The following is a 16,445-nucleotide window of genomic DNA, read 5'->3' as shown; positions in this document are numbered from 1 at the left end:
TAAATGCTAGAGCATTCGCCAAGGTACAGGATAGTTCTAGAAACGTGGCGTGACACTAGTCATGTGACTTCGCTGACGCAACAGTATTTTCTAAACACTTTTAAATTATTGTTAAAGTATGAAAAAGAAAAGGACTGATTAAGCTGCTGCTAAAATATGCTGATACCCTTGTTGTACAGACAGTTGACATGTACGTCTTTCTGCAACATCACAGTGACATTGGTAATACACGTCCATAAGACCTCAGACAGGCCAGAATTAATATATGCTTTATGAGAAATATTGGGTCATCAGAGAGTGCATGGTTATCATTAACTTTCACAAGAAAGATGAAAGAAAGCAAGATGATGTACTGCATTGTTTCATGAATATAGGTGCAGTAATCTGGATTCACACATGTATGGTATTTTGATAGAAATATATGCCCAAAAGTAAGAAAATCTTCCCAGTAGAAAGATGTTTGAACAGATTTTTAGCCGCGACATGGCGGCTCATAGAACGGCTCTGAGTTTGTTTGTTTTTCTAAAGTTCAAACTTTTAGCTCATATCTCCGTAATCTCTTGACCAATATGATATCTAAATACAGTTTTGGACTCAGAAGGTTAAACCCTTTCGATTGATGTATTTGATCATGCCCAGGGTCTCATAAATTAATTTACTCTGATCCTGCCTAAAAGAATGTTAATTTGAGGGTAGGCTGGTAAAGATCTTGATGAGTAATAAAATCGAATCGGATATATGCGCGCCCCACGCTTGGTATTGTTGGCGCACAAAAATAAAGCGAATACATAAAAAAAATGTCTTCTAGATTAATTTACTCTAATTCTGCCAAAAAGAATTTCAAGTGTTGCTGCTATTGACGATTCCTTTATGTTTTTAATAAGATTAAATTGCCTCAAAAACAGAGGAATCCACTTGAAAAAATGCGTTTGATTAAAGAAATGAAAACTAGAATGAAATATAATTCAAATAATTAAATGTAGCCCAGAGTAAATCGCAAAACCATAATCCTTTGTCCAATCATCAACAAATATCACACTATATATATATACTATACAGATCACACTTAATAAAAATAAAACCTGTTAAAACAAGTAAAAAATCTGCAATAGATAAAACTGTATAACACATAGTCAGAAAGTATTACACAGTTACAATGGAAACATCGTCATGTTTTACAAAACAAATACAATTCTAAGAACCCATGAGTGAAAGCAAATTAGAATATGCTATAATATGTCAAACACACTTATCAACTATATTCATTGCCGACAAGGTCTTTTGCTTACCACCAGGGATCATATGGCTGGCTGGGATACGAAACACATACTATATTACTATATATGTATAAATAAGTAATTTTAATGCATATTAACTGTCAATAAGTGATTGAATCAGCACTCAATACGAAACAAAAACAATATTATCATGTGACTGAAAATTTAAAACTGTTCTTCCATTAGCAGTCCTCGTTGTCATCTTTAATTTAGGTCATAACGGTCATTTTATAAACAACAATTGTAGAGTGGGAATCATGAAGTTAATTGGAATAACGCAGCATTATTTATTTTATTTTTTTTTACTTTAACACTGTTTATTCCTTTTTGTTTATTTGTTATTATTTCATTTGAATTAACTTTACTATAATTCACAACAACTGGCGAACAAGCAAGTTAGATTAGTGGTCAACAAAAGGATTAGAAAGACAAATCCCGCGTTTTACTGTAGGAAGACTAATACGTTATACGGCTACTATAGTCTTGAGTGTTTCTTGTGGTGTTAATGTTCTGAAGGCTTGGAAAGGTTCTTTCAGGCTTTGGGAATATGGAGATCTAACTTCCATTCTGCTACCAGTTAGTTCGTTCTTTACTGGGAAAGCTGATGAGTTTCTTCATTTTCTTGGAATGGCAGGTTAAATTATTGTTGATTCTCTAGGTGCTGTGCACCAGTTATATTGCTGTTGTAGCGGGAAGCAGAGCTGTGTCCACCATGGGGACAGTCAGCAGTAGGATGTTAGCTGGTACTGAGTGTAAAACACCTCCTCTCCCATTGTTTGAGGCTCACCTGTGTTGGTAAAAGTAACTGTGATGGGATGTGACAGAAATTAAGCAAACTATCCATAACTGTATGGTATATATTCCATCTTCTTGACAAGTGTTAATGCAGTGTTTCAGTTCTGATGGTTGGCAAATCTGTTTGTTTGTTTGTTTTATTTTGATATTTGCACCAAGCTACACAAAAGCTATCTCATCTAGTCAAACATAAGTTTCGGCTGAGAGACTAGAGAAATGGCAGCTAGTCAACAGCACCCGTTGTCAACTCTTTAATCGAATAATGGGATTTCACCATACTCTTATTATGCACGCATAGCCTCAAAATATGAAGCATGATTTTGTGAAAATGGGTTGCGACTCATGGATCATTGGACCCAAAGTTCGGCATGCTAACCACCAGGCTATGCCCAGCTCAAGACGGTCATAACATGGTAAGTAAAGCAAAATAAATGGATGGATCAGTAGTCATTTCATAGCCTTCGATAGGTTAGAAGACCAGTCAGCAAGGTGGGGTTAAATTTCTAACATTAAATGACACGATCAAACTTTTTTAGAAAATTATAAGTATAGAAATGCAATATGAAAATTGTGATCATAGTTTTGAACACTGGCAACTATGCGTGCATAGTGCTAAAAGACTATTATCCTTGCCTCTAACCCAAACTGTTCAGACCAGGCTGATTGAGGGTGAACACAACTAGGCTGACAGTGGAAATGCAAACTCGTGAAAACGTCTACTCCAATTTTTACAATAAAGGGCTATGTTAGTTTTATAACCTTGTGAGGTATAAAGTACAACTTTAAACTAGATGGCTCTGTGCTAGTTTCTATAACGGTCAACAAGTTCAAAAGCAGCTGACCAATCTCTTATATGATTTTGTGGGAATAATAGTACCCAAAATTAATTTTCAACACATCTGCTTTAAGTATAGTATAATTTGAAGGAAAGCATAGCACAGCTTTGCATGGTTTTAATTAGATGCCTCAAACAAAATAATATCAGAGCATGCACACAGGCTACCAGTAGATAAATAGACATTCATAAGAATACAAAGCTGACATCTCTATGACATTATATACAAATAACCGTGATGCAAAAGTACATACATAGCTCACTAAATACCACAGAATACAAACAACCATGTCACAAACAAAAATATCCCGAGAATTAACTATGTTTTCATTAGGTCACATAGTTGGACCTTAGGAAGATGATCAAAGTCAGCAAAAAATCGCCAGGTCATTTCCAATACTGTTATCCACAATAAACAAGGTGATAATGAAATTCTAATTAATTTGGAAAATAAACCATTCTTCCTGTTCTGGGCACCCAACACCACAGGCTCTTTGTGCTGTGAGGAAAAGTATGGAGAACGACCCATGTTAAACAGCTATTACAGTAGCAGGACAGTTGCAAGTATGCTTCAACACCATAAAACGTTATCTTCATAGCATAAGCTCCAATAGCAGATAGATAGTAGAAGCCACTTTCTCTTCAAGCATTTACATCAGTGGGCAAAACAGATGCTATCCCACTCTTTTGCCTTTTTTGAGCATTGTATTTTTCTGAAGATTTCACATTTGCACAATTCGTAGAAAGTGGACACACTTTGATTTGGCAGCTATCCTTCCAGGAACTTTAATTGAATCAAAATACAGCATTTGGTACGCCATGTCTTCCCTTAGTGTGGTGAAAGTCATAAACAGCATTTATATCTTATCAATAAATACCCTTGAGCTTATGAATAATCCAATTCTAGAAGTCAAATATACGCCTTCCCATCACAAAAGAAATCATTTGACTCGTCATGTCTTTGCTTGAAGTGATATAAGCTAATAAACAATGCTTCCCATGATGCATATCAATACTGTACTCTGGCCAGTAACTCTGCTGTCTTATGATTGTTCTCTCTATGTATGCTCATATGACAAAAACACGCACGAACCAACTTCTATCTCATTATAAAATCATGTAGTTTATCACATATGCATATGAAATGGCGCTACATGTTATGTTTGTAGTTACTTACTTTATCTCGTATACCGATGGTCGAGAATAGAGTAGAAAAGTAAATTACATTTACTGTTGTAGATGACTACCAACAAATGTAACTGCTCAACCGATTAATGTGTCACCATCTATTGCTCAGGAAACTTCACTTTACCAGCTACATAAGAAAATAAATATACGAAACATCCAGTATAAATTCTCAAGCTCGTACAATAAATAATTCATAAGTGGCCCACATGTACATAACTAACTATATTCACCATGGAATATTTCACTTAAGTATTAGAAGTCAAGGGCTACAGATTATTTTAGCTTTTAGGTGTTTTAGATGTTCTAACTATCATCACCAGATATTTTAGCTGTTGAAAGTATAAATATATTTAAAACCATCAGTCCACTGAATGGCTCAGTATAACTTTTTACTTTCAGAGCTAACAGCTATTCCAAATGCTGCTTCTTTACTTCATTCCAAACAATAATACGTTGGAGGCCGATGTTGCCAATATGTCTGGTCTTCTGAGCATTGCTGCTGCTCAGATATTGTTTTTTTTTTTGGCTTATCATAAACAGCCAGAGAATTAGTAGTATTTTCTTCATTGTTGTGTAAGTCAAGATGGTTAGAAAACGTACTTTTATCATAATAATTTACATTTGGATTTTATCCCTTGTATAGCCAGTAAATCATAAATTCTTGAGTAGCATATAATTTTAGTTTGTCAATGTTCTCTGTGTTCAACATGCTTACATGTGTCACATGATTTTGAAATTTATATTTTAATAGATTGAGCTGTCAAATAACAAGAAAAGGCCCAGTGTATGCAAAACAAAGTAGTTACATGTATCTCGATTACTCTACGATTTTAACAAATATTGTGAAACATTTCCATCAGATGGGGGACCATACATCATATCCACAAGGAGCTGTATTTTGCAATTGAACACTAAGATATTTGGAAACATCTAATAGGGTGTTACTCTATTAGTGTAAATTTCATCATGATTTAGAGCAAATAATCATTGTACTCAGTTTAGCAAAGACTCACAAACTTTTCCAAGCATATGCTTAACAGTCTATATGACTCATTCATCCAAAAATTCGGACTGAGGATGGCATGCTAAAGTATGCATCTGAAGCACACATAATGCATTGTACAATGTGATAAACAGTAAACTGTTATTGTTTGCACCTTGAAACATATGAATTTATTCAGATGTTCTGGGGCATGTTGTCTATTGTTCTATTAACTTATCAGCAACAGTCCACACTAAAATCTTAACAAACGAATAAGTTCCTACATACTTAGTGAAGTAAATGATCATCACCAACAAATATTGATTACCATCATTCGTCATCGGGAGGTTGGCAGTGATCTCCAGGACTATTCTCTGAAGCAAAGAGCCTAAATTATCGGTCTGAAAATTTCATGGCAAGGCTGATTTTCCCTCTGAGCAGTACACGAAGTACAGTGTCTGCACCTATCTGAGCAACCTGCCAAAGATATACTTCAACAAGCTGCGTACTGGGGTCCTTCAGTCATTGAATCATGCAAAGTTGAAAGTATTTCTTGCCTCGTAGACCTCAGGACTACTAACTACATGACATTTCAGATTTCAAATTTTGTGGATCATAATAATGGCCCAGCAAACTATATCACACTTCATACTGCTTATATGAGTGTCAAAGGTTATGTATATCCACATGGCACCATATTTCACTTTTTTGTAAACCAAGTGGTCCCTAACTTGGTTCTTCAGTTGCTCATCCCCGATAGCTTTCATATCAGTATGATGTCTCGGAACTGAACTGTGGAAATGGAAAAAGCACTCAGTATGTAGTTAGAAATCCAATTGTAATGCAACGCTACTGCTCCAAATAATTTTGCTTCCATACTGTTACCTACAATTACATTTGATGGAGTCAAAATAGGGATTTGTAGTTTGAGTACATACTTTCTACAGTATCTCCAGCCTTGTTTCCTTACTTTTTACGATCCCTATTTGCAGGTTTTTAAATTCCCAATTTTTATTTATCTTATTTTCTGTTTTTTATACCCAACTAAGGGCAAAGGCTTACTTGATATGATAGCTAACTTTATACATTGTAATGACAACAAACATAGCTAATAACTAGCTGATACGCTTCATGATGATTTACTGTATCTATTGGCTATATGATCGCATTAGTTCGAGGTGTAAATTGTTAAGCTGCAGTTGGAAGTTGTCATGGAGATTTGTTTGAAAATATAGTGAGCATTTATAGTTTCTGTGTAACTAAATTCTCTCTATATATAATGCATAGCAATCGGCAAATATATGCCTAGACTAAGACACAACCCCCAATAAGCGTGTATAAAATTTTATCAGTAGAAAAGCAGCCTTTTCAAATAAAACATATACATCTAAAACATCACTTTAAAATAATCCTTCGTGTCTTTTAAGCTAATTATTCTACGAATGTGTGTAACAAAATTTAATATTATATGTATTGATTTTTTTTTACTTCTTCACTTCATACACCTAAAGACGTCGATTGTACAGTATACAAAGCATTGAGTATCTTCATGTTACAGTCATCTAATGTTCATATATTATTGGCTGGTAGTTCCTATTTCACCATGTGCTTAAGCATTTTAAAGGAACACCAAATGTTTGTAAAAAGTTAATTTCAAGGAGTAATGATAACATCGTCTATGCTAGAATTATGATGTTTCTAGCTTATGTTGAATATAGAAGAAACAAATCGACTTTTAAATACCCCTACGACCTTCGCAGTACCTTATTTAGTATTCTGTAAAAGGTTCGGGTGCAAAATACCAAATCGCTTTTGCTTTAGGCTGGCAAGAGAATAATAATAATAAGAAGAATTACAAACGGGTCATTTTGAGCAAATTATATTTTCCTTCTAAGTCTAACATGCGTACTTTTGTGCATTTGTATATGTGTACAGTCTTAGCAGCCAATGGTAAAAGTTTTGGAGTGTTGTTTGAACTGAATCTTTACTGTTTAAGATGTTTTTTGCCCAGAAGTTCTATTAGGGTTTTGTGCAATTCCTTACCAACCCTATTATGAACCACTATCGTGGTTCGTGTTATAATAAAAGTGTTCTTTTGCAACATTGTGAAACAGCCTGCATTCATAGCTTCCTTTTACTTTATAAGCTACTTAAGATGCATGACACACTTTTCAATGCAAACCTTCATGGTTTTAGTATTCGAAAAATAGATCAATTGTTAAAATATATTTCTTTGAGATTTAGGAGTAATTATAATATGGCTCAGGTATTGTGATCAGTTGTTGACACGATTTTTAATTTGCAACAGAACTGTTTTAATTCTACAGTCACTGGCATTTCTGACAATGATGTCAGTACAGTCTTGTCATGGATAAGCCAACATTGGTCCATCAAACAAAATGTGTTTTAGTGATCAAAGTGCATGTTCACATCCTTTAATCCCCCTGAATATATGAATTAGCTTTAGCTAGTGCAGAAAGGGTATGGCAATTTTTAAATAATGTTGACCACAAAGTTTCTTAATATGATGCAAAACAAAGAAAATTATTAATTTTCTTCTTGTTCGTAGGCTAGCTACAGTTCTTAACTGTTATATTCTTCACAATATTAGTAAACAATTAATCTCTGCCTTCTGTATTTCCAAGAAAACATGCAAGTGTATTCATAAATCCACATTTTTCCACCTTAAGCTTCAAGCCTGTTTCCTTATCCATTAGAATGCCATTCTTTTCTGTAGCACTTTGAAATATGTGGCCCAAACATTAGAAAGTCACATACATAAATTGAGCACTTCACTAACTGCAAATCATGTAATGCAAGTTCCATCAGCTGCTTGAAAGTGGCTAGAACATTATACAGGCTGTTTTACACGGTGTTGAATTCATATAATGCACCATGAATGCTGAAAGAAATCTTGGGTATTATTTTGTGGTCAAATTCACACAAACCAGTAGCCAGACACTGTGTTTAAAGAGTTGAAACATCAGGAGCCTCCCAGTGTGTTCATTTGTGTATGTGACAGCAGAAATATACCAACTCATGTTACTAGGATCACCAACTTAACACCAACACAGGACCTTGGCACCTCCTTTTTTTCTTCACAATTACTACTGTTGATGACCAAACACTATCTGATAATTGTATAATTTCATCCTTCAGCATATTCTGTCTCAGCACTACCTAGGTTCCTGGTGTTCATAGGACACCTGTGCAGTGTTTGCTTAATAGAATGCATGGCACTGGCATCTTTTATAGTGACAAGTGTGCCCATTTTGTCCAACAGACACATTGGCAAACTCTGCTAGTAATTTAATGAGTTTCTTTGTCGTTGGCCTTCTGGGTGGCTCAGTATTAAGTCCGATGGCTTAGCTCACTAAAAATCGAGTTTCGATACCTGCGATGGGCATAATACAGATAGCCTATAGTATAACGTTGTGCTTATCAACAAATAAACAAAACTCTGCTTTTTTGCATTAGTTCCTTGAGCACATGGTGAGTAAGAATGAAATAACTATACATCCAACCAAAACTTAGGCAGCCAAGAACTGGACCTATCCAGAAAGGAATTAAGTGGATTTCTTTCATTTGAGCCTTATTATTGATTCTTTGCATCAAGCTTCTTAGAAGTGGTCCATCATCTTTCTAGTAAGCCCAGTAATCATAATAATCACGTTGAAAACCATCTGCAACTACATTAGAATGACTGAAAAATGTACTGGCTTAAGTTTACTACCGTTATACCTTCAAACGTACTGATATTATAATTCAAATAGATGATGGGTCTCTTATATAACTACAATGTTGTCATAGATTAATAATAGTACTACAAAGTATAGTTGCGTGCAACAGAATGTGTTTTATTGTTTTAAAGTATAAGTATGATATCAACGAAAAAACTTGATAGTTACCTTTGTTATAATTGTTTTGCACTACTTGTGCAGACAGGTATTTCTGTTATTGATCAACTATATTTTACTATGATTACAAGTAAAATTCCATAATTCAGGTGGAATGATAGCCAACAATTTAAAAATAACGAGGCATCAACAAGGTATGAGCCGGCAAACTACTTGAAAATGCCAATAGACATTCAAGGAAGCCACTTTGGAATTTATCTCGTTTACATGACCCAGTTTCCATTCCATGGATATACAAACGTAAGCCATATAGGAGTGATGACACAACTAACCTTAAAAATAATGCTCAGATAGGAGGTTTCCTGGGGGTATGAGAAAAAGCTATGAAAAGTAAATGAAGAGGTGATAGAAGAAATTGAAGCACTGCCTTTTTAATACAGTTGACTCCCACAGCTCTGTATTTCACACTTTTAGAACCAGTATGGAAAGATTATGGTATTATGAGTATTTAAATTTCTATACATGCCTGATCTATGCATAAAGTGGTCAGTGATGCTGGAAACATCTAAGTTAATGCTGCATTAGGTCCTTTATAAATATTGGATTACACTATTATATAATTAAAATATACTTGTTCTGATCTTTGTCTTTTAATTGTTATGCTGTTATGTTATTTTGTTCCAGTTGTTGGATCTGTTATGCAGTTGTGAAGTATTCCATTTCTTATACAAATATACGGTTACCATATAATCTGCTGACCACAGAGTTTCGTAGTTTAATTGGAGATCTGTGCTAACAAACATGACATTAAAACTAGAAGGTTTGACCCAAACTCTTCAGGCAGAAACATAACTAGCTTGGGGCTCATCTTATTATATATATAACTTATAATTGTCTACCACGAGAGTTTAATCTGATTGACTCAAGTATGCAGAAAGGAAAATGCAAAGAGCCACAACTGGAAGGTAAGGTAACCAGTTCACTGACTAGTCTGTTTTCTTCAGTAGACTTAAATTCTGCTTTTAAATCCAAAGCTGTGATCAGGGGCGTATTATGTTTGACTATAAATATATTTAAAATGTTTCTGAGAAAGTAGAGAAGACATGAAATGCCCATATTACCTAGGGTGGTATGGGGGCCATGAGTGACTCCATGGAGGTCTATGAGAAAATTCTTCCACAACCATTGATTTTGACCAAACATTTGGTCGAGACCTCAAATTCGGATTTTCAACACTAATGTCACCAGCTCATTTCCTAACTTGCATAAGTTCAATGTTTGATTTCAATGCTCTTCTGAATTGCATAATGCTGTAAAACTTTATGAAAGCCTAATTTTATCAGAATCTATATTTTTTATTATCTGGCACACTCATTGAAAGATAGTATATTTAATCTGAATGACGTTTCATGGTACTTTACATCTAAATACAAACTTATTTACTAGCTTTCATGTCAGCATTTCAGCTTATTGGTTTACAAATTATATACCTTCAGCCTTAAAATTATAGTTAAAGACATAAGACATTAGTGTTTATTAGTTTAAGTATGAAACAAAGAGGTCACATGACCGGATAATGTTGCATGACTTAGAAGAGATGTGGTTCTTTGTTTAAAATTACTGTGTTTTTTAATAGATATACTATGGTTTTTGAGTTGCAATGGTGGAAAATATGGATCGGTATTTTACTCTGTTCTGTGAATCTGGTTTCCAATTTTCTTCCTGTTTCTCTCAAATTTGAAACCATTGGAGATTGTACCCTTTTTATTAAGAACACAAGTTGTATATTCAATATCACTCTTCCAGAAATTCTCAACACCCAACACAGTAGAAACTTATGTCCTATCACCAACTGACAAAAAATCATAAAGTTCACAAAGTGTATTTGAATGGAGTGGTCAAGTTAATATATAAGTAACATTTATTTGTGGCTTCTTATCTCTTTCCATTTTATATACAGGATATTGGCACACAGTTTGAGTGAATTACATTGAAAATCATACTTTTTAGTCTGTGGAATGTATAAAACTACTCTATGTGAACATGGTTATCCTTTTTCACTTTTCACTATCTCATAATAGAGTCAATACTACAATTTCTAACCTAAGTAGCCTGAAAGTTTTTCTAGTCACAAAAACTCTTCACTATTTTGTAATGACACTTATGCATTAAACTTAACTTTCCCTCTATAATGATTCTGTTGCTTTTCCTGGAAGTTTTGATATCCACCATTAGGATATCACGAATAAGTTTTTAAAGCAATTAGCTAGTTCCAAAGATCCATTAATTTACTTTGTCCGCTACTCACAAGTTGAATGCACAAAAAACCATAATAGCAATATTGAGTTGATCTCTTGATCCTACAATACTTAAGGCTAGTTTCAGATCTGGATGGCTTTCCTAGAGTTAAAAAAAACTTGTTATTGAATTAATTCATTTATTGTATTTGCATGCTGACTGAATTAAAATTATTGGTCATATTAACTGTTTCAGTTTGAATAGGTGTTCTGAGCTATTTATCAGCAACCTTGATAGATTCAAAGGCTGTAATAGAAAACCTGGCTGATTTTGTCAAAGCAGTAGTTATTTCTACAAAGTAACTGAAATTTGCATGGAACATAATTCGTTTAATGTGCTTTAAACCTATATTATCAGTCTACAGAGGGTTAAATGCACTTTACAAGAATTATTTGTATGTGGTAATGATGTGGCATATAACTATAGGTGGGAGCTGTCATGCCTCAGATGGCATGTTTAGAATCTATATATTTAGTTCACAGTGAAATTCCTGCCATTCAGTTGTCCAGTATTGAGTTGGTTGAATGCTTTGTCACAAACTTTTTGAGAAAGGTTGTTCATGTAGCAAGTGTTGTAGAGTCAAAGGACACGTATTTTCAAGAAGGAAACCTTAAATGAGCTGCATGGAAGTCCAAAGTTTCGGATATCAGCTCTTTAGGACAACAATAAGCTTCAAAAAGCATATTTCAAACTACATCCAGGCATTGTTCTCATCTGCAAAGTGAAGGTTATATAAACTATTATTGTTACAAAGAAGAATTATTCATCCTTAAAAGTCATTGCAATGAAACCGAATATACCTACTGGTAATATTACGAAGATAGTAAACAAGAAGTTGGCAAAAGTTAATAAGCCAAAGGTTCATAAGATTTCAACCATACCTCGAAATCACGAGAAATATGGTAACAACTTGAATCACAGCAATTGTGTTCAAACACAAACCTATCATGTCCCCTGGTTCAAGTCCAATGGACATTCGTGTCTTTGGTGTGCTTAAACATAGTCTTGGAAGTCTTTATTTATGTTCAGTGAAGGGATTTAAAATGTTTTTAATATATAGTTTCTGTGGATTCTTGGCCATATCAGTATCTGAAGGAATGAGCATGCTGACGCCATGGTCAAATAGGCCTTCACTGGTGACGTCAATGCTTTTCCCATTCCTTATTCGTATTATTTCACAGCCAGCCTTCTCGCTAATCGGCTGGAAGTTTGGGGGAAAATAACACAGCAAGCTATTTCTGATAAAACCTACTCTCAAATATTGGCTGTCTAGTTTTTGTAGGAAATAGAGGAAGAAAATTGCCCTTACAAGGCTCTGCATTGGCTCCAGTTTTACTATTTATTATTTTATCTGGCAAAGAAAGGAAAGGACCCGCTAATGTCTGACCACTGTGGTGTTCAAGTCACAAATGACCACGTATTATTACTGTGCTGTCACTACAGTGATCAGTGGTGATGTAGTTTAAACATGTTTTAACTTGTGATGTTTCTTAAAACAATGGGCAGTGTCATATACAATGTTGAAACTGCCCAGACTGACGAAATGTTAGTATTTTATGAACCATAAGGGTCTTGGTAGCAGCAAGTAGCTTGAATGTACTGAAACTCACCATAGTGGTCTATAAAGGACGTGTGGACAAGCCTCAGTATAGAGTCATCAACAGCATCACAAGGTGTGAGGTAGATTCACCAATGGCCTAAGAGAATGACAAGATAGCTGTCCTAGATAAAATTCAACACAATTCATTGTAGTGGCATCAAGCAGAAGAGATAATACCTCATTACGATCCAGCAAGATTAGGAATTTGTCAGGAGCATTTCAGACCAGCATGGCATATGTATGACACTTCAGAATCATTCCTGGTGTCCGAGGATATTGTAAGATGTAATGATGAGTTGTACAATACACCGTGCCATTATGATGGCAATGATAATACTTGCTTCTGTGCACAACATCCTAATATTGACTTAGCTTGAAGATGCTGTACTCACCAGGATAAGTGCATCTCCAGACCTCAAGAAGAAGATAAAAACTCTTGAAGATATTTTGTTCAGATTTCAGGAGAGATGTTGACAATAAGAACCTTGACTTTGAGGTTAAATAGGCAAGCCCACGAGAATTTAAAGGAAAAGGGATACGAACCATTTCATCAAACATTTCAAGCAAGTAGCTGCTTGAAATGGGTGGACTCAGGGATATGCAGTGCAATGCCTGATATTGAGTTTAGAACATGCTTGATACCTTAGAACAGTGGTCATCAATTATTTTATGGACCACTTCAGAGTTTTATAGAGAACACAACATTTCCTAAATACATTTTTGCTTACTTGTGCAATATCTGATCATAATGTGACGTACGAATCAGTGTTTTGAAGGCATGATGTTGCTCATGGACCACTTAGTGGAGATAATTGAATCTGGATACATTCACCAGTAATAGAAGGATTGACATGGTTTTTGTCATAAGTACAGCACGTGATTGCATTCGCCATTTATATGCTGAGTGCTTCTGAATTCTAGTAATGTACAATAAAGAAAGAACTAGTTGCAGTTGTAATACTTGTCAAACATTATCACCACTAATTGCATAGTTGTGAGATCACCACTCGAGTGAACTATATGCCACTGAAATAGCTAATAAATGTCAAAAACCTAGAGACATGTTGAATAATTATGCTCCAAAAGTCCAACTTTGTTTTAGAACATTGCCTGGGTAATCAGTACAGAAATGCAAATGAATTATCTCACCAACTCATGATACCATGTATGCTTATTGAATGTTGAGATCTTGGACACCATGCATTAAACCATGGCAATTGCAGTGATGCCAGACCATTTGGGAAGTTACAATACTGCATTTACACTGACACCACAGATGATCAATAAAAATCTTTGGGAGAACTAACTGAAGGACTCAGACCTAACTTGGGTATTACTTGCATTACAGCAAAGTAGCACTTTCACATCATAAAATGCCAAATATAATATTGCTGCATGCAAAATATGGAATTTGTATAGCATCTGCTGAATGGAATATTATACCATTGTTAATAACCTTTGAGACATGAAATCAAATCTGTGATATAGCTAGTAGTCCCTAATGCTCTAAGGCAGGAAATATTTCAGACTTTGCATAATGCAAGAACTGAAGTGCACCAGGGAGTGACATGAACTACTGCTAATGTGAAAAAGCAGTTTTCTGGCCACATTCACATAAAGACACTGAGAGATGCTGTAGCCACTGTACTCAGTGTGTTGCTGAGAGGTAAACTGTTTATGGCAGGAAAACTAAAGCATTAATCAAGGAGCTAACTTCAACAACCAGTATTGCAAAGTTATATTGAGTTTTGGGTGTGACAAAGATGCACACTTCATCATATCATTCTCAACATGATGGATTTAGTTGAACGAGCAGTACAGACTATCAAGTGAATTAATGTTGAATGGACCGATTAGGATGAGCACTTACTATATGTCATAATGACATACCTTGCAACTGAGAAAAGGTTGACTGGTTGTTCTCCAAACCTCCTGATGTTTAGGTGAGAAGTACAAGTTCCAGCAGAATTGATATGGCCTTCCATCCTTTACAGATATACTTCACTGTCTATGAGAATTTTTGGAATGGTCGTGTTCTGCAGTAGAAGATACACATGAATTTGTAAGTCAACAATCGGGTAAAGTAGTCATTCATCAAAAGGGGTGTTAGAGTAAAACAGCAATGGAACAAATGCTCAAGCCAAATGGCTGCGTATGGTTGTGATATGTGCTTGCAGAATGGAGAAAACCAGGTTCTGGCTGGATTGATCCAAGTCTTGTCTGCTAACAGCTTAATGGAGTAAACTGTGAATTACTGTGGCTGCGTGGCATGCATATGCACATCAAAAACGTCAACAAACTTAAAAAATTACACCACTGACGAAACTCTTGATAATTGTTACTCTACGGATCCAAGGTAAGGTAAATTAGCAAGTTGACTCTTATGTTGTCATTTGATCTCTTTTCAGCTGACGAGGAAGAAAACACTAGTCGTACATATCTGGCTGATGATGAGGAGTCAAATAAGGAAATACCAGTGGAAATACAATCAGTTTACTGTAATGGTCGGTCAAGATGCCATTAGTCATTATGATTGGTATTAGTTAGAACTGTCAGTTCAGTGACAAAAATCAATGACTGAAAGGAAGTGGTGTTCCTTGCTGAGCAGTTTTTCTCGATAGGAAGTATATACAGTACATTTTATGATAGCCACTTGATTACTTTATAGTTAGGACAGTTGGGTGATTAAAACTTACAACTGAAACAACCTTGTGACCTTTACTTTCCAAGCTCTCGAATGATATTTGGTTGCAAGATTTGATCTGACATTTTGCAATAATCTCTCAATCTATCTAGTAAAGTTATAATGGGATTTCTTTGATGCAAACCACACAAAGCTCGATAGCTACAGAGGTAGTACAACTGTAATTGTTAGGTGAAAATCATATGAAAGTTACAGATGAATTCAACTGGTTACCGGGGGTTATGACAAATATAATACTATACAATACTTGGCTTACAAGCTGTCAGGATGAATTTTGTAGCGAATGTTGGCGGGCATTTGCAAGTAGAAACTTCCAGAGTGAACTCGCGATTTTGGCGTAAATAGCTGCGACTTTTCGCTACTCTGCAAGATTATGCTTGATTGACTAATTGGAACATAGAAATCTTCCTGAAGTGCAGCCAAAAAATCGTACATGAACACGGTTTGAGAATTCAACACAGAACGTAGAAACTTTTAACCAGACAAACTCTTAACATTTTGTTAGTTTTCCGTTTTAGTTATTACAGCGTTATCTAGCGTAGTGGATAAAACATAGCAATTAAGCCGAATACTGTGTTACAGCAGTGAAAGTAATATGGCTGTCGTTCCTCATATGTATGCTTACTACAGTGAACGTATGTGCGTGTACTTTGTGGTTGATGTCTTGAAATGTGGTCTGGGTCGATGTTTATAGCAGAGCAGCTCATTTTTCCTTGTTTCCATCTGTTTCAAAAATGCACATGAAGTAAGCGACTGGCGTCAGTCAGGTGCTATAAAACCCATCGAACCATAAAATAGTGACGTCATTACTACAAATTAGTTAGTATATAAAATGTAAATAGAAGCCTCTGTGTAGTCGAATGTGTCATATACAAGAGCACAATGTATTTAGGCAAATAAATAATTTTG

The sequence above is a fragment of the Limulus polyphemus genome, unplaced genomic scaffold (genome assembly GCF_000517525.1).
Source record: "Limulus polyphemus unplaced genomic scaffold, Limulus_polyphemus-2.1.2 Scaffold57, whole genome shotgun sequence".
Lineage (NCBI taxonomy): Eukaryota > Metazoa > Arthropoda > Merostomata > Xiphosura > Limulidae > Limulus > Limulus polyphemus.
This window is presented reverse-complemented; position numbering follows the sequence as displayed.